Here is a 19,020-nt window from a genome sequence, read left to right as displayed (position 1 = left end):
CAATATACAGACTTGATGTACTCCTTTTCCTATTTGGAACCAGCCTGTTTTTCCATGTCCAGTTCTAACTGTTGTTTCCTGACCTGCATATTAGGTTTCTCAAGAGTTGGGTCAGGTGGTCTGGTATTCCCATCTCTTCCAGAATTTTCCACAGTTTGTTGTGATCCACACAGTCAAAGGCTTTGGCATGTCAATAAAGCAGAAATAGAGGTTTTTCTGGAACTCTTGCTTTTTTGATGATCCAGCGGATGTTGGCAATTTGATCTCTGGCTCCTCTGCCTTTTCTGAAACCAGCTTGAACGTCTGGAAGTTCACGGTTCAAATATTGCTGAAGCCTGGCTTGGAGAATTTTGAGCATTACTTTACTAGAGTGTGAGATGAGTGCAATTGTGCAGTAGTTTGAGCATTCTTTGGGATTGCCTTTCTTTGGGATTAGAATGAAAACTGACCTTTTCCAGTCCTGTGGCCACTGCTGAGTTTTCCAAATTTGCTGGTATATTGAGTGCAGCACTTTCACAGCATCATCACTGAGGATTTGAAAGAGCTCAACTGGAATTCCATCACCTCCACTAGTTTTGTTCGTAGTGATGCTTTCTAAGACCCACTTGACTTCACATTCCAGGATGTCTAGCTCTAGGTGAATGATCATACCATCATGATTATATGGGTCATGAAGATCTTTTTTGTACAGTTCTGTGTATTCTTGCCACCTCTTCTAAATATCTTCTCCTTCTGTTAGGTCCATACCATTTCTATTCCTTTATGGAACTCATCTTTGCATAAAATGTTCCCTTGATATCTCTAATTTTCTTGAAGAGAGCTCTAGTCTTTCCCATTCTGTTGTTTTCCTCTTTTGACTGTGTGGATCATAATAAACTGTGGAAAATTCTGGAAGAGGTGGGAATACCAGACCACCTGATCTGCCTCTTGAGAAATCTGTATGCAGATCAGGAGGCAACAGTTAGAACTGGACATGGAAAAACAGGCTGGTTCCAAATAGGAAAAAGAGTATGTCAAGGCTGTATATTGTCACCCTGCTTATTTAACTTATATGCAGAGTACATCATGAGAAACACTGTCCTGGATGAAGCACAAGCTGGAATTAAGATTTCCAGGAGAAATATCAATAACCTCAGATATGCAGATGACACCACACAGAAGAAAGTGTGACAGAAAGGGAAGAAGAATTAAAAAGCCTTTAAAAAAAAAAAGCCTCTTGATGAAAGTGAAAGAGGAGAGTGAAAAAGTTGGCTTAAAGCTCAACATTCAGAAAACTAAAATCATGGCATCTGGTCCCATCAATTCATGGCAAATAGATGGGGAAACTGTGAAAACAGTGGCAGACTTTTTTGGGGGGGGCTCCAAAATCATTGCAGATGGTGACTGTAGCCATGAAATTAAAATTTCACTGTAGCTTGCTCCTTGGAAGGAAAGTTATGACCAACCTAGAAAGCATATTAAAAAGCAGAGACATTACTTTGTCCACAAAGGTCTGTCTAGTCAAGGCTATAGTTTTTCCAGTAGTCATGTATAGATGTGAGATTTGGATTATAAAGAAAGCTGAGCCCTGAAGAACTGATGCTTTTGAACTGTGGTGTTGAAGAAGACTCTTGAGAGTCCCTTGGACTCCAAGGAGATCCAACCAGTCCATCCTAAAGGAAATCAGTCCTGAATATTCATTGGAAAGACTGATGCTGAAGCTGAAACTCCAAAACTTTGGCCACCTGATTCGAAGAACTGACTCATTTGAAAAGACCCTGATGCTGGGAAAGATTGAAGGTGGGAGGAGAAGTGGATGACAGAGGATGAAATGGACATGAGTTTGATTAAACTCTGGGAGTTGGTGATGGACAAGGAGGCCTAGCGTGCTGTAGTCCATGCGGTCACAAAGAGTCAGCCACGACTGAGCGACTGAACTGAACTGAACTGAGAGATCCCTGTCCTTACAAGCAAGTACTAAAGTGAAGTATTAGTTGCTCAGTCATGTCAGACTCTTTGCGACCCCATGGACTGTAGCCCACCAGACTCCTCTGTCCATGGGATTCTCCAGGTAAGAATACTGGAGTGGGTAGCCATTTCCTTCTCAAGGGGATCTTCTCAACCAGGGGATTAAACCTCTGTCTCCTGCATTGCAGGCAGATTCTTTACCATCTAAGCTGATGCAAGGAAGGAAGCCCACTAGCAAGTACCAGGACAGCTCATTTACATTTGATGGGTCATGATGATCGCCATCAAACAGAACTCCCCTGCTTTAGACAAATATAAATATGCTGTAAGAACAGCAGTTGTCTTGAACTTTTATTGATACACTCACATGGTTGGGGATGAAATAATGAACCAGAAAAGATCTCGATGCAAATGTTCTCATGGTAAGCTGTCACTTATCAGATCCCCGTCTTTCATCTGAAAATTGGCAGATTGGACAGCAACCAGTCTACACTTGTCCTCTATAGCTGCTGCTCTGACATGTTTACTGCGAACAAAGACATTTTGTTTTTATAGGGTGAATAATATCCTGAAAGAGCAACTTAGGTTTCTCATCGCTCAATTTAAGCTGACCCCAGATCTCCTTCACCTCGAAGTAATTCCTTTCTTTATTTAAAATGCCTCATTAAATCCTCAAAATTCACAAGTTGAGCAATGAATTAAGGTAAGACTTTCTGCGGAGTTTTTCTGCGCTTGTTTCTGTTATTCACAAAGTTTTCACCTCAGAGATCTGTATCTGTAATCAACCAGCAGAGGCTTAACCCTCCTTCAGAGAAGGATCAATCATTAATTCTCAGCTGTGAACTGTGTGGGCCTGAAACTCTGGGCCCAGAATCTTCCTTCATAATGCAGTCCCTGGAGGCTCTTGGGTAAGCCATTAAATCCCCTCCTCCGGAAGAGAGATTTGTGCTAATGTTTTCTTGGAGACACTACTCAAACTAGAAAGATTCTAGTCCAGTCCTGGAGTTGGATCTCACTGGCATGTGAATGGATGCAAGATTACAACAAATCATGGGGAAATCCCCAGGTTGGCTTTCAATACTTCCCAGAAACATTATTTCCAAGGCCTTTCTAGAATGTTCCACTCTCCCATGTGTTAAATATGGCTTAAGACATTTTCCTGGTCTTTGAAACACATTCTCCTTCTTTCTCCTGAACCTCCCTTTAGTCAGAAGTCATGAGAATATAGAGTCTAAGAATTTATAAGTTTTCAAACTGAATTCAAGGGCTTCCCTGGTGGCTCAGATGGTAAAGAGTCTGCCTGCAATACAGGAGACCTGAGTTCAATCCCTGGGTCGGGAAGATCCCCTAGAGAAGGGAATGGCTACCCACTCCAGTATTCTTGCCTAGAGAATTCCATGGACAGAGGAGCTGGCAGGCTACAGTCCATGGTGTCACAAGGAGTTGGACACAACTGAAGCGACTAACACTTCACGCTTTCAGAAATTTTACACAACACATCAGAAGACCCATTTGCTTCAAGTCAACTTTCAGAAGGGGAATTTCCATGTTCTCATAGGAGATCTTCATGGGAAAACCACAACCTAAAGAATTTGGTTTGGAAATACAACACTTGTTTGTGTGCATGTTAGTCATCCAGTCGTGTCTGACTGTTTGTGACCCCATGGACTGTGGCCCAACACGCTCCTCGGTCCATGGGGTTTCCCAGGCAGGAATACTGGAGTAGGTTGCATTTCCTTCCCCAGGGGATCTTCCAGATCCACGGAGTGAACCTGGGTCTACTGCATTGCAGGCAGATTCTTTACCGTCTAAGCAACCAGGGAAGCCTGATGTATAATCCTTGGATATTTTCTTTAAGGACTGGAAGAAAATGGTGAGAAAACATACTTTGAAGGAGATGTTTAATCTATAAGGATATATCTTATATTTTTGTATCATCACAGGTAAAATGTATCCTACCAGATTTTGCTAGTTTCCTGACCAGTCTCCATCACCTGCTGAGTGGGCAATAAACCAGGTAAGCCTGTCCCCAGACTCAGCTAGCTGTTTATACCTGGGTTAGGACCCAGATTTGGGGGATAGCCCAGTGGTAGCCTGTGACATAGCCTGGCTCAACAGCTAAGTCAGTCGAATTCTTCTCTGAGGATTTAGGTAAAGATGTCTAGAAGGAAGTTTAGTTATGGTTGTTGAACCTGGAAGATCATGCATATTTGGAGACTACAATGGCCAGTTGGGGCCATGTGTAGACAAATAACCAGAAATAGCCAGCTGGCAAGGAAGAAGATAAAGGAGGTGATACATAGAGCAAGACTTTGCTGTGAGAACAGAGTTGAAAATGTGAAAAAAGCATACCACAGAGCTGCCTTGATACCTGCCTTTCCTGAGACTTGGTTTTTTGGTTCTTCCAAGACTCCCATACATACATGTCCTTCCAATAAATCCCATTATTTCTGGAACAACTTGAGAGTCTCTATTTCTGATAATGACAAAACCATGGTGAAAGCACTGAGTGAATTAGCCTTGATGGATACTAACCTGGGTGACCACCAGAGCTCTTTTCAAGGGCAGGTTGGTTAGTGACTCTAGGTCAGTGTTGACTTGCACACCGGCCCAGGGAATGGAACCCATCCATGTTCAGCCCTCACACCAAGACTCTTGCCTCTGCCATTTGCTTTAAAGGATCTCAGTTCAGTTCATTTCAATCACTCAGCTGTGTCTGACTCCTTGTGACCCCATGGACTGCAGCACACCAGGCCTCCCTGTCCATTACCAACTCCCAGAGTTTACTCAAACTCATGTCCATTGAGGTGGTGATGCCATCCAACCATCTCATTCTCTGCCATCCCCTTCTCCTCCCACCTTCAATCTTTCCCAGCATCAGGGTCTTTTCAAATGAGTCAGTTCTTCGCATCAGGTGGCCAAAGTTTTGGAGTTTCAGCTTCAGCATCAGTCTTTCCAATGAATATTCAGGACTGATTTCCTTCAGGATGGACTGGTTGGATCTCCTTGCAGTCCAAGGGACTCTTAAGAATCTTCTCCAGTACCACAGTTCAAAAGCACCAATTCTTCGGTGCTCAGCTGAAGGATCTGCACATCCTTAAATCTCTCTCGTATAGAATCATAAACTCTCAACTTGGGAAAGAAATGAGGGCGTCATATCCAACCAGTCTCTCCATGGTTGAATCATCCCTGTAAATCCCTGGACTGTGATTTTCAAGTCCATACTTGAATACTTCCAGAGACAGGAAATTATAATCATATCATTTCCACAGCTACCATTGATTGAGCACCTACTATGTGTATTTCTCTTCACAAATGCTATCTCATGTTATACTCTAAAACCTACTGGGATTATTTTCAAATAAGAAACTGGGGCTCAGAGGGGTCAAATTGTTTCCCACAACCATAGCCGTGGATCTAATTTATGGCTGTGTCAGTTAGGACATTTTGTTCACAATAGGGAAGCATGTCCATTAACTTAAAAATAGAATTGACTAGGGAGACAGAAGAAGCTCAGAAATTGAGAGGATGTTGAAGAACAGGATCAGGGAGGATAATAACTCTATTCTTCAAGGGAAAACTACATTGTAAGGAATTTAGATTGGAGGTATAATCCTTGGAGATTCTCTTTAAAGACTGGATGAAAATGGTGTGGAAATTGAGCTTGTAGGGGATGTTTAATATATAAGAATGCATCTTGTATTTGGTATCTTCATTGGTCAGGGCACTATTCAGGGAAGAGTCTGCTTCAGTCATTTTACCACCCTCATGTGACTCTATTCAAGATAGAGCATCCTGGGAAAAAGAATCTGACTGGGCCAACTTGGGTCACACGTTCAGCTTCTGAGGGAGGAGTGAATAGAACAACTTGAAGGATTATCCCACCAAGACAGCTTGCAATGGGGAAATGTTATTTCCCTAAAGAAAATCAGGCCATTGCTTTCCAAATAAAGAGGAAAGGACTCTGGAAAGCAAAAACAGCAAATGCTTACTGCAGTAATGCGACTGGCATTTCAACCGTCTTTCCACTGCGTTCCAGTTAAAGGGGTAACAAACTCGTCTTTATATGGATCAAAATCTGTTTCTTTTCAAATTCTCCTTATTGGTCCTGGTTTTCCAACTTGGAGCTACACAGCATCAGCATATTTTGACAGCTCTCCAATTATTTGAAAGCAATTAGCATACTCTCCTTCCCCAGTCCCTAGTTCTATTCACTCCTGGCTATAAGTGTTTCTGGTTCCGTAAACTTTTCTTCACATGACATGGCTTGAGTGTCTTTTCCACCCTGCTTGTTCTTTTTTTTTTTTTTCATATTTATTTATTTGGTTATGCTGGGTCTTAGTTGCAGCATGTGAGATCTAGTTCCCTGATTAGGGATGGAACCCAAGCCCCCTGCAATGGGAGCCCGGAATCTTAGCCACTGGACCTCTAGGGAAGTCCTCTGGTTCTTCTTTTTAAAACCTGCTTCAACCATTACAGTATACTAACACATATATATGGATTTTAGAAAGATGGTAACGATAATCCTATATGCAAAACAGAAAAAGAGACTCAGATGTATAGAACAGACTTGTGGACTCTGGGAGAAGGCGAGGGTGGGATGTTTCAAGAGAACAGCATTGAAACATGTATATTATCTAGGGTGAAACAGATCGCCAGCCCAGGTTGGGTGCATGAGACAAGTGCTCGGGCCTGGTGCACTGGGAAGACCCAGAGAGATCGGGTGGAGAGGGAGGTGGGAGGGGGGACTGGGATGGGGAATACATGTAAATCCATGGCTAATTCATTTCAATGTATGACAAAAACTACTGTAATGATGTAAAGTAATTAGCCTCCAACTAATAAAAATAAATGGAAAAAAAAAAAAAAAAAACCTGATTCAGATTGTTTCTTTTCCAAATTAAAGCACAGTGATCAGAGGAGCCCAACATGATACTCTTGATTTGCTTTGTTCAAAGCAGAGTAGAACAGAGCATCTTGGAATCAGAAAACCTTAAAGACTAAGTGGAAATTTGCTTCCACCTCCTGCCTGAGGCAGGCTCTAGCACCTGATGGGTCTAGTTCTGCACCTTAACATTGCCATTTGTCAGCTTCATCAATGCTTTGTGAACAGGCTTCTTCACTGTTACCTGTAATCATAAAATGTACTTACAGGTAAATGTCCTGGGAAAATACAGAGGAGCCTGGTAGGCCACAGTCCATGGGGTCACAAAGAGTCAGACATGACTAAAGCAATTGAGCACACACAGACACATACACACACACGTGGCCACTGTAATTATTAGAGGAGAGAACACATGTAGAATGTGTGGCATTGTTTCTGGCCCATAGTAGGCCCTCAGTACAGTTATCACCATTGCCATGTGTCACTATTATTACTCTACCCCAAGTAACTGGCCATTCAGTCTTTCCATGGCCACTGAAGGGGGGGTCACTGCCAGAGAAGTTGTATCTGTCCTTTAGAGTTTGCTCAAAGGCACACGAGGAGTGGTCTGGTCAAAGAGCACAGAGTTCGGGATTTGTACACAACATCAGGAGGAAGTATTATCACTTGGGAAATAAGAATGACCTTGCAGGTAAGTGTAGTGCTGCAGGGGAAGGAGACCGCTTTGAGGGACTTCCCTTTGAGTAGGTAAAGTGCAAGCTTATTTTGCTTTTTTATTTTTCAGGATCTAAAGGAAGCAGTCGTTATGTCTGAATCTGTGAAGATCAATGCAGTTATCAAGGGGTGAAAACCAACACACAAATATTTGTTATTGATAAGATACTTCGTAATCAGAGCGGCTTCTCACACCCATGGTAAGCTCTGCTCACGGGGCTTTTGAACTTGAATTTGCTGCTCCCATGCTAATTAGGCAAATGAGGCAATGCAGGCCTGGAATATACATATGGCCTAGAATATGGCCATTATCCTTTGCAGCACCAAGACTGAGAGTGTCTCAGCCTGGCTGGGGCATTGCAGAGGTGAAGGTCATGGTCTCTGGCATGGAATTCAGTGGCATCAGAGACAATGACAGACTTCAAAGTATGTGCACCACGGACAGGCTGTATGATAGTTAAGAGAACTGGTACTGCAGTCATCAACAATACAGATCTTCCTAGGCTTTGATAGGTTACATCCCAATAAATCCATTGTAAGTTGAAAATCACATAGGTTGAAAATGTGTTTAACACACTAACCTACAGGACATCACAGCTCATCCTCGCCTCCCTTAAATGTGAGCAGAACACTTACATGAGTCTACAGTTGAGCAAAATCATCTAACATAAAATTTATTTCATAATGAAGTATTGGATATCTTATATAATTCACTTAGTATTGTACTAAAAATGAGAAACAATGATTGTCTGGGGACAGGATGGTTGTCAGTATATCGGCCGTCGACCTTCATGGATTGCGTGGCTGACCAGGAGCCAAGTTTCAAGGTCACTGCCTGACATCACCAGGGAGGATCACAGCACACACCACAAGCCCAAGGAAAGATCAAAATTCAAAGCGTGGTTTCTACTGAATAAGTATTGCTTTTGCACCATCATAAAGTAAAAAAATTAAACAGTGAACCATCATAAGTCAGGGACCCTCTGTTATCAGACTCTGTTTAGTCCAATTTGTCCATGAAGGACCAACCCTAAGAGTTCATCTTGGTCTAGTGAACCCCTGGCACTGTGCCTGTCTCGGAGTGGGCATTCAGAACTGGCAATGAATGAGTGGAGTACCTGGGTTCAGATCCTAGCATGACCTGAGGCAAGTTCTGGAACCTTTCTATGGCTTCATCTCCTTGACTAGAGAAAGGAGAGCATGATACTTGCTGTCTCAGGATGGCTGCGGAGATGAAATGAGAAAATGTAGCCAGTCGAGTACAGCACAGAGCATATAGTAAGAGCTCAATAACTAAGTTGTTGTTCTGACTTTTCATTATTATTATTATAACTGACCATTGATTAATTCTGATAAAAGATCTGTACACAATAACCTTCACATTTACATAAATATCCAAAGAGTTAAATTGCCATATTAGCAGCTGTCTTACCACCACCAATAGTCAACAGTGAGACACCTAAGCTTTTGTTTGCTTGTTTGTTCCTGGCAATTGAATTTTAAGATCTCCAGCTTCCCTGTAATTAACTCTCTGAACTCGCAAGGTGCTTGCAGGGCAATCACCAGCTGCCAGAGTCTTGTCTGCCTCCCTCACCGCACGCACTCCCAGGGCCTCAGTGATGGCATCCTGGGCTCTGCCTGGGACGTCAGAGTGCTGAGAGCAGACAGAGCAGTGGGAGATACTTATCTTTCATTTGGAGGGACTCGAATAATTTCTGCACCCAAGAGAGACATGGAGAAAGAGAGTTCATTTTTTAGAAAACTAACTTGGTAAAAGCAAAACAAAACAAAACTGTGACAGTGTGAGTCGCTCAGAAAGTGTCAGTCGCTCAGTCATGTCCAACTCTTTGTGACCCCATGGACTGTAACCCACCAGGCTCCTCTGTCCATGGAATTCTCCAGGCAAGAATACTGGAGTGGGTTGTTATTCCCTTCTCCAGAGGATCTTCCCAACCCAGGGATCGAACCCAGGTCTCCTGGATTGCAGGCAGATTCTCTGCCGTCTGAAATAAAACAAAAAACCTTGGGAGTTCCCTGGTGGTCCAGTGATTAGGACTCCACACTGCCACTGCTGGAGGCCTAGGTTCGATCCCTGGTTGGGGAACTAAGATTCCACAAACCATATGGCACAGCCAAAAAGGAACAATGACAACAACAACAACAACAAAAACTAACTTGGTAAATTTTTAAAAACTGGCAATTTTCAAAGAATTTTGAGTTTGTTTGAGTAATGCTCCCTATAGCATCAAAATTTTCAGGTCCCAGTCTCCCTGGGCTTGGTTTCCCCCTTCTCATCAATGATGAATATGATACAGGAAGTTGAAGTGATCTACCCTAAATCCCTTTGAGTCAAAAAGAAGTCACTTTATGTATGTGGGTCTGTGCCCAGGTATGCTCCATTATACTGTATATTATGTATATGATATTATTCTAATCTCCTATTATTTTAAACACCAGATTACCTTCTTTAATTATATGTATTGACACTTTTAACTTTCAAAAAATATACAGACTGCGTACAATTTATGGAGGAAAAAAAACCTCGGAACTTTGCCCTCTTGAGTGTCTTCCACAGCCGTATAAAAAAACCCAGCAAACATTTCTAGACTGCCTTAAGCCAGACACTACCCTTCTAGGAGCCCATCTTTTGCTCCCAATAATATTATGATCTCTTTCAAGAGAAAAGGTCGGGACAGGGGGCGTGACTCTTCATTCTATTATCTTTGGTATTTTGTACCAGTCTGGGGTTTCTCAAATCTGGAGACAAGAAGCACATATTTGTTTTAGACATTTGAAAAAAAGAAGAAGTTCTGAATGCCTTTGCAGTTTCTTCCCTGAGCTGTCTAGAGGGAACTATTTATTTTGCTTCTTTACCTTGCAAATAGCTAACGGCTTCCAGCCAGGGCTCAACCCAACCCTTTTGTGCCCTGCAGTCATCGCTGCGTCTTTAAAAGAAAAGCGATCCGTTGGAATGCTGTGCGTGCACATGCCTGTCGGACTCAGCGGGCCCCACCTGCTGAGCAGGTAAACCAGATCCTCTAACCGGTCTCTGCAGCCGCATTCCAGCCAGGCAAGCGCCTACTCTCTAATTGTTACCTGTCAAACAGGTCAACCAGGCACTTGGGTTTGGTCCAAACACGCGCATGTTCCCACGAAACCCTAACCCTGCCGACCTTTGACCTTTCCGTCCTTCCCAAGTTCCCCTGATGATTTCAACCAGGGCTGATGTAAATGCGAATGATGACTTTTTAACGGGCACACAGGTTCTTTTTTCCTCCCTCACTGGGGATGGTAAAACTGATCACACACTGTTTGGGGCTTCTGGACTAGCACAGTGGGGTCACTCAAGATGACCCCGGAAGGCATAAGGTCGGGGTAGCTAGGGCTCCTGAAATGAAATCCACGAGTGCTAAATCACTCATGGAAATTGCAGGCTGTCCATCCTAACCGAATGGAGAGTGAGTCCCCTTGAGTGGATAGAAACCGAGGTGACTCACAGGGGCAGAACCCCTTACTCTCCTGTCTGGCACTGACCGGGGCAGGTGGGCTCAGCCTCAAACCTACTTACTGGTAAGACCGTGAGCAAGTCACGTGACCTGTGTGGGCCTCAGCATCGCCCCTCTTCCCCACCCCCAGCAAAGAGAAGCAAGGGGAGCTACACAGACTGTAAGGCCTCTTCCAGCACCATTTCTGTTTTCTTTCCTTGCAATACTGCCACTCAAAGTAGGTGATCATGTAAGAGGAATGCTGACGCTTCTTCACCCTTGATATCTAGGGCTGGGTGGGGCGCTTGAGCACTGATGGAAGGACCCTGGTTGAACTGAGGGCCCCTTTTGGTTAGCTGCTCAGGTCTAAAGACTTCCCTCAAGTGTGGAAAAACCCTGGGCTTCTCCTCTGGCGACATCTGGATAGAATACAGAGTATCCATCTTAACCTCAGGTCCCCTTCTGTATCTCATCCAGTGAGTTCAATCATTTTTATTGGGAGATGTGATTATTTTCTGTGTCTGGGTAGCATAGACTATCCTTTGTATTCTACTGATGAGGAATACAGAATCCAAGCTACAGGCTCACTGAATCCAACCACTGCATTTTACAGATCAGGAGCCCCCAGGGAGCGGGTGTGAGTTGCCATATATATCCTGCAAAGAGTCAGGCTCCTCGCTTAAGCGACCATGGGAATTGAGGAACACTGTGGACTCCCCAAATTGTTGCCAGCGCAGTGACATCAGAAGATGCTCCCAAAGGCTGCTCCAGTGAAGGAATTTCAAAACTGCTCTGGAGCAGGTTTCTGAGATGGGCGGTGCTGTCAGGCCAGTTTGCTGAAGGAGGGGTATCTCGTCCTGGGCTGGACAGGTTATTCTACAAAGAGCTCAGGATCAGCGCTTGGAGAGCAGGAACTGGCACTTCCTGCTCGTTCATCCAGCTCAGACTTGTCCACCAGAGTCAAACTGCTGGGGCCGGGCTCAGGGAGAGAAACTTCCTCGGGGCTGTGGGACCGTGGAGTCAGGCAGTCTGCAGGCCTGCTGAGCATCCTTCTCATGGACTATTCACTTTAGGGAGAACAAAATGTAGAGTGCCTTGGGTCACGGAGAAGAAACTCAAGCAGAAGCCTGCCTGGCTTGTTCTCTGGGATGCCATTAACTCACAAGGGCTGGCCTATGCTGTGGGGGGCCATGACCCCCCCCCCCCCACCAAGGGGCTGGAGGGGCCTTCAGAGGGCAAACTGGATAAACAGGCACATCCTCTCATAAAGCCCTCTGGGAACATGGAGATCACAGTGTGGTTACTTTAAAACAGATACCAAATGGTATTTACACAACATACCTGATTAGCATTATTTTCTCATTATCAAACACAAAATCTTTGACAAACAATAAGTTGTTTATAGCTATCAGTATCTATTCAATGCAAACATCCTAATTTTCATGCTCTTCCCTTGGTTCATTCCACCATGCATTGGCTGTGGAGCAAGTTACATTGGCTTTCCAAACCTCAATTTCCTTATCTGCAAAATGGGAACATTTGTCCTATTTTCCTCGAGGCACCATTTGTAGACTAAGTGAAATAAAGTTCCTGACCTGCTCTGGGGCCTCACACATAACATACATTTAACATCAACTATTTTGGTTGCTATTGTTGATTTTTAAAAAAGCTTATTTAAATAGTGACTCACATGACCCAATTTCAGAATGGTATTCTGATGATTAAAAGTAACTGCAGAATAAGTCAGGGTTCTTTATTCATTTTCTCCAACTCTGTGGGGGAAGTGATTCTGGTTCTTCACACAGCATAACTGCTGCCTATTCTTTGTTTTGTTGTTGTTTAGTCACTAAGTCGTATCTGACTCTTTGTGACCCCATGGACTGTGACCCCTCCCAAGCTCCTTGGTCCATGGGATTTGCCAGGCAAGAATACTGGAGTGGGTTGCCATTTCCTTCTCCAGGGGATCTTCCCAACCCAGGGATTGAACCCATGTCTCCTGCATTGCAGGCAGATTCTTTACCACTGAGCCACCAGGGAAGCCCTCTCTGGCCAAGTTCTGCATTAAATTCGAGGCTCCTTCCCCTGCCATTCCTCATACTTCTAACTGCCTCTATTTGCCGTTTGTTGGTAAAGATTCAGGGGTTTAAAACAGATTTTAGCATCAAAGAATCCACAGCAAGATTAGAACAGGCAGGGGGCTTCTCTGGTGGTCCAGTGTTTAAGAATCCAGCTTGCAGTGCAGGTGACATGGTCTGACCCCTTGTTTGGGACGATTTCACATGCCGCAGAGCAGCCAGCTCCTGAGGCCCCACCCCGAAGCTAGAGCATCCGTGTGCCACAGTGAAAGATCCCGCATGAGGCAACGAAGATCCTGCATGCTGCCACTAAGACCCAGCGCACCCAAATAAATATTTTAAAGAGAACATCAACAGACACAATGTGATTATGAGAAGAAAGTACCAGAGAAAAATATTTAAGGGAAAAAAATAGCTGAAACTCATCAAATGTGATAAAAATCTGCACACCCAAGAAGCTCAAGGGAAAAAAAAAGATTGGGGCAGGCACTGTGAAGGAGTGGATACTTTTGGATTATTGCTTGGGGGTCTTTTCCACCACAATCCCCCTCCACTGGCTCAGCTCATTCAAATGCATGGCCGCAGTTACGATGTTGGTAACTATCTCTCTCCAACCATTTCTTTAGGTCACTGATTACAACGCAGGCTTTCAAAGAAGAGTCTAAAGACAGAGAGAATTCACTCATCAGCTAATTAACTCCCAAATCCTCAAGTGTTGACAGCTCTCTTCAAAGTCCTGGCTTTTCTAAAACAGGAATAGCCCAGGGCCACCCCACACGCACTCCCCAGGGCCCACCACCAGCAAAAGCAACCTGGGCCCTGGGGATGGATGAGAATGGACCCTTCGAGAGAGGCTTGCTGGACATTTGGCCTAGAGGTTGATAAGAAACTAAATCAGTCAGGCTTCTGCAAAGAAATGGATAGTGTCCTCAACAAACAGTGGTTGAATTCTTGCTGACTAAACCCAGGATGTCCAATGAGTCACCAAATCCTGTCAACTCTACCTCCTAAATCTCGCTTAAATCCATTGACCGCTTCACATCCTCATTGCTTTGTCTCCCCTTTAGAGCACTCGGGCTTTGCATTTGAATTAATGAAGCAGCCTCCTAACTGGTCTGCCAGGAATGGTTCACGGAGGCCTTTGATTTCTCTCTCCAGCCCGGCTCCTGGCCTCGCCCCCTCGGCGCTCCAGGGCATGGTGCACACCTGCTGTTCCCTCTGCCTGGAGCCCGCTCCCTGCCCAGCCCTCCCCAGCCTTCAGGGATCTGCTTAAACACCCATTTCTACAGCAGCCTGTCTGTAGCCCCCTCCCAGGCCCTAAGCATCACGATGACAGGCACGCCTTCCACACCGGTCCCCACGGCAGCCTGTTCAACAGTTCAGTGTGTGTGTGTGTGTTCTCTCATCTAATCTGCACGACCGCCCTAGAACACACCTAGAAACACGCCTATTGAACAGATGAAGAAACCGAGGTTTCAAGACATGAAATAACTCACCTGTGGTCACCCAGCTAGGAGAGAGGCAGAATCTATGTTTTAATCCAGTCCTACGCTTTTAGCTTCTACAAGAAGCTGCCCCAGGAATACTCTGTTCACTCCATAATTAAACAAGTCAGGGGTCAAATAGTTTAGCTAATGAGGTTCTGAGTCAGTAATGAAGGAAATCAAAAGGTGCCAGCTCCCCTGAAATGCAAATTCAAGCAAACCGGTGACCTCTCAGAGGACGGTGTGCAGCACCCTGGGAGCAGCGGCTGTTTGAGACGGAACCATTTTTACCCTCAGGTGTGTTTAAGAGACTCTTTAGGGCCAGATTCTGAAAAATGTTTTTACGATGGTGGAAAAAGAAGTTTGAATGCAGATGCACATTTTTGTTTTCCGCTTAGACCCTGAGCAGTAAGCAAGTTTTATGAAATGATGAGGTCTGAAGGGGAGGTCTCCAAATGCAGAAATATTGGGGGGGCGGAGGAGGGGTGGTGGTGGCCTGGAGTGGCCTCAGGGAAGAGACAGCCCTAGGGAAGGAGGTGACAGTGGAAGAGCCCTGGGCGGTGCATAGAGGATGCAGGAATGCAAACAGCCTCCAGAAACCCTCAGAGCTCCCGACTTCAGAGGAGAGACACTAAACTTGGTACAAAGAAAACAAGACAGTCCCAGACAGCTGATGGTTAGATAGATAGCAGGGGGAGCTGGGATGGGGGAGTTTTAACCAGTTTGGAAAGGACACCGAAAGGAGTATGAAGCAAGGGCTTCCTCTGTCTCACCCAGGTACTCCTGAGAGGGTATCAGGATTAAATGTCTGAGTTAACAGTCATAAAGGACAGGAGGACATCAACTGCTGTGACCTTCTACCCTTGAAGAGAAGGAGAGTCAACGGTATCCGGCCAAGGGCTTTAGTTAGAAGGGGCTTCCCCAGTGGTTCAGTCAGAAAAGAATCTGCCTGCAGTGTAGGAGATGTGGGTTTGATCCTTGGGCCAGGAAGATCAGGGCATGGTAACCTACTCCAGTATTCTTACCAGGAGAATCCTATGAACAGAGAAGCCTGGCACGTTACAGTCCATAGGGTGGTAAAGAGTTGGACACTGAAGTGTCTGGGCTCACGTTTGGTTAGAAGTAAGCGCGACCAGCAGCGATGGTTAAGGCTGAGCGCAAAGGGAGCCACACCCAGTTGCTCCAGCTTCTTACCTTTGTCCCACAGCCATCACCTATCTGACCTCTGGTTCTGCTCAGGGGAGGTGAGCATTCAAGACCCGGAGTCATGGATAAGATTATAAATTAGAAACTTACAGAATGCAGCCAGATGTGAGAGAAAAGAACATTTTTCTTCAACTAGCCATCCTAAGTCCTTTCCAAGACAAGCTAAGATACAAAACAGTGAAATAAAAATAAAACTTAATATTGGAAGTAAAAAGGGAGGGTGAGGATGGCGTTTATAAAAATTCCTTGAGTATATGAATATAGAACTAGAATCCACCAAGTCATCAGTAGCACCCATTGGCGAGCTAAAGAAAAGAATCATGGGATTTCTCTGGTGGTCCAGTGACTGAGACTCCCAGCTCCCAGGGCAGGGGTCCCAGGTTTGATCCTTGGTCAGGGAACTAGATTGCACACACTGCAACTAAAGATCCTGCAGGCTGCATCTAAGACCTAGCACAGCCCCCAAAAAAAAAAAAAAAAAAAATACATGTCAGAAGGGGAAACAGTCTATTTTTATTGGGAGTATATTTGCTTTACAATACTGTGTTAGTTTCTAACGTACAGCAAAGTGAATCAGCTATATACATACAAGGAGCCCCTCTTTTTTGGATTTCCTTCCAGTTTAGGTCACCACAGAGTACTGAGTAGAGTTCCCTGTGCTGTAAGTAGCTTCTCATTAGTTATCAACAAAAGGGGGAACTTTCTTTACAGGAAAAACGATGAGGATCTGCAAAAATCAGTTTGTGCTTTAAGAGCGAGCATCTTACAGGAACGTGTGGGCCACATCCCCAAGAGGAAGGTATTGCTCCTGTTTATGGAAACTATCCGTCCAAACTTGAATGTCAACAAGCTAGGTGAATCAATTAGCGGCTGAATGAAGCAATTGAAATGCATCCAAGTTCCTACTTGGAAAAGGCTATAATGTCTCATAATAACGAAGGTTAATAACCTGTGATGGTATGTGAATATCCTGGCCAGTGTCAAAGAAGTGCTTTCTGTTGTTGTCTTTTTTTAAATAAACACATATAGCCATACATACTCTCTCACACACACCCATAAGGGTTTGTGCAATTCAATTACTTCAACAGGAAGTCCCTCCATGGAAAAAATAACAGGACCAAAGACCCACCTGTGTCCAAGGCAAATCAATGGTGACCTCAGTGGGACCTTTGGAGAGAAATGAACCATATCATGGAGTAATTGACTAAAGCCGGTTATAGAGAAAGGCTAGTTTAACTTCTCTGGGGAAGGAAATGTTACCCTGCCCGGGTTATCATTAATGCATCTATAGAACATACTAAAAAGTACAATTCTTAGGTTAGCAAAATTTCAAAGGGATTTTATAAATTCAAGCAGAAGAAAACATTCCTACAAGTCTGTTGTGTATCCCTGAGCTTGCCAAGGACTTTCTGAGATAAAGGAAATAGAAGAGACCATCAGTTCCCTCCAATTTTTAATCTAATTGGGTAGACAGAAGAAAGACACCTAAAAGCAATGGGTAAGCGAAGGAAGTTTGGGGAAGTTGGGTTGCCTGGGGACGCAGAGTCGGCAGAAGAGCCTGTCCTATGGAACTAGCCAGACGGGTTCCATAAAGTAAGTGAATCTCAAGATACTACTTGGACTTGACATATTCCAGTTCTGACCAGGATGTTCAAGTAAATCATCACGAGGATACTTGCTGCATATCTCCAGGGCTTATTACATTGTAGGACTTAATATGCAAGGTACTTTATGGGTGTCATCCCACTTAATTCCCACACAGCCGCCAAAAGGCAGGTTCAAACACCATCCCAATTTTCAGATGAGGAAATAGAAGCACAGGGAAGGTAATCACCCTGCCTGAAGTGACAGAACTAGTAAGGAGCCTGCAGTATGAACCACTGCTCTCTACTAGCTGGACAGCAAATGCTCAATAAATATGGAGGTCAAGCAGAAAAACTATTGCAAGCGTTAAGTTTAACCTCAATATTTCTGCTAAAGTAACAACTGCTTTAAAACATGAAATTTGGCTTGGAAATCTCATGGATACCAGTGCATCACACAACATAGCTATTGTACAAAGGGTTTTCCGTGATCTGCTACCTCTCAGGATATTTGCCAATTAAATATTGAAGTTTTCTCTAAACATTCCATTCGGCTTACAATGCTGATGATAAAAAGCAGAGTTTCAGCAAAATTTCATTCTTTCCCAAACCAGGACATCTGATTCTGCCTGGTTTTGTCAACAGGGGTTAGGCTTAATGCATACAGCCTGGTTTCTTGAACCAAATTTAGTGTTTGCCCCTTTTGAACTCATAAGAGGTTCAGCTAAGATCCACAGAATTGAACGTCTTACCCAAAGGCATTTTGGGACAAACCAAGACTTATATTTCACTGAGGTTTCATTCAGGGTGATCTGATGGTCCCTGCTGGAGACCACTTCACCTGTTAAAATTTAACCTGATAAGGAATTCCCTGGCAGTCTGATGGTTAGGATTCACCCTTTCACTGCTGAGGGCCCGGGTTCAATCCCTGACCACGGAGCTAAGATCCTGTAAGCCTAATGGACCGACAAAGGGAAAAAAACTCAGCCTGATACAGTGTAGGGGTTAAATGACATTGAGGTCCCAAGATCCCCAACTCTTTCAGAGGCATTAGGGGTACATTAGGGGTTGTTTACTTATAGCCACCTACACATAGGACTTGGGCAACATTATTAAAGTCAATGTGTTATGAATCACTTGGATTTTTCTTTTTGGTATGTATTGGTGTGAAAGTACCCACCATGTAAAAACACATGAGCAATGAGACATGAGGGGCTTCCCTGGTGGGTCAGTGATAATCTGTCTGACACGTTGAAGATGTGGGTTCCATCTCTGTGTCAGGAAGTTTCCCTGGAGAAGGAAACGGCAACCAGCTCCAGTATTCTTGCCTTGTAAACCTCATGGACCGAGAAGCCTAGCTACAGTCCATAGGGTGACAAAGAGTCAGACACGACTTAATGACTAAACAACAACAACAATAAGACCTGAAAGATACAGCTAATAGATCAGAGACGATAAGTCAGAGACGATAACTTGGATAAGTTCTCACACAGGCCACACAAGAAGACATTCACAAGGATGGATCCTGAAGTGTAGGGGTGCTGGGGAGCTGGGAGCAATGTGGGTGAATATCACTGGGGGTGTGGATGGGAAAAATGTGGTGGAAGCACAGACTGGCAGCCTCTGCAGGAGTTAGGAACA

At 44.3% G+C, this 19,020-nt stretch overlaps 1 non-coding gene across 1 annotated transcript; it reads left to right on the top strand.

The window, feature by feature from the left end:
• Positions 1 to 9,577: 9,577 nt before the first annotated feature.
• On the top strand, positions 9,578 to 9,650 carry TRNAG-GCC (transfer RNA glycine (anticodon GCC)). The gene has a single exon. It is a non-coding gene; the product is annotated as a tRNA-Gly (tRNA).
• The last annotated feature ends 9,370 nt before the right edge of the window (positions 9,651 to 19,020 follow it).

The sequence above is a fragment of the Odocoileus virginianus genome, chromosome 15 (genome assembly GCF_023699985.2).
Source record: "Odocoileus virginianus isolate 20LAN1187 ecotype Illinois chromosome 15, Ovbor_1.2, whole genome shotgun sequence".
In the NCBI taxonomy this organism is placed as follows: Eukaryota; Metazoa; Chordata; class Mammalia; order Artiodactyla; family Cervidae; genus Odocoileus; species Odocoileus virginianus.
The sequence above is the reverse complement of the archived record's forward strand: the minus strand, read 5'-3'. Positions and strand labels throughout refer to the sequence as shown.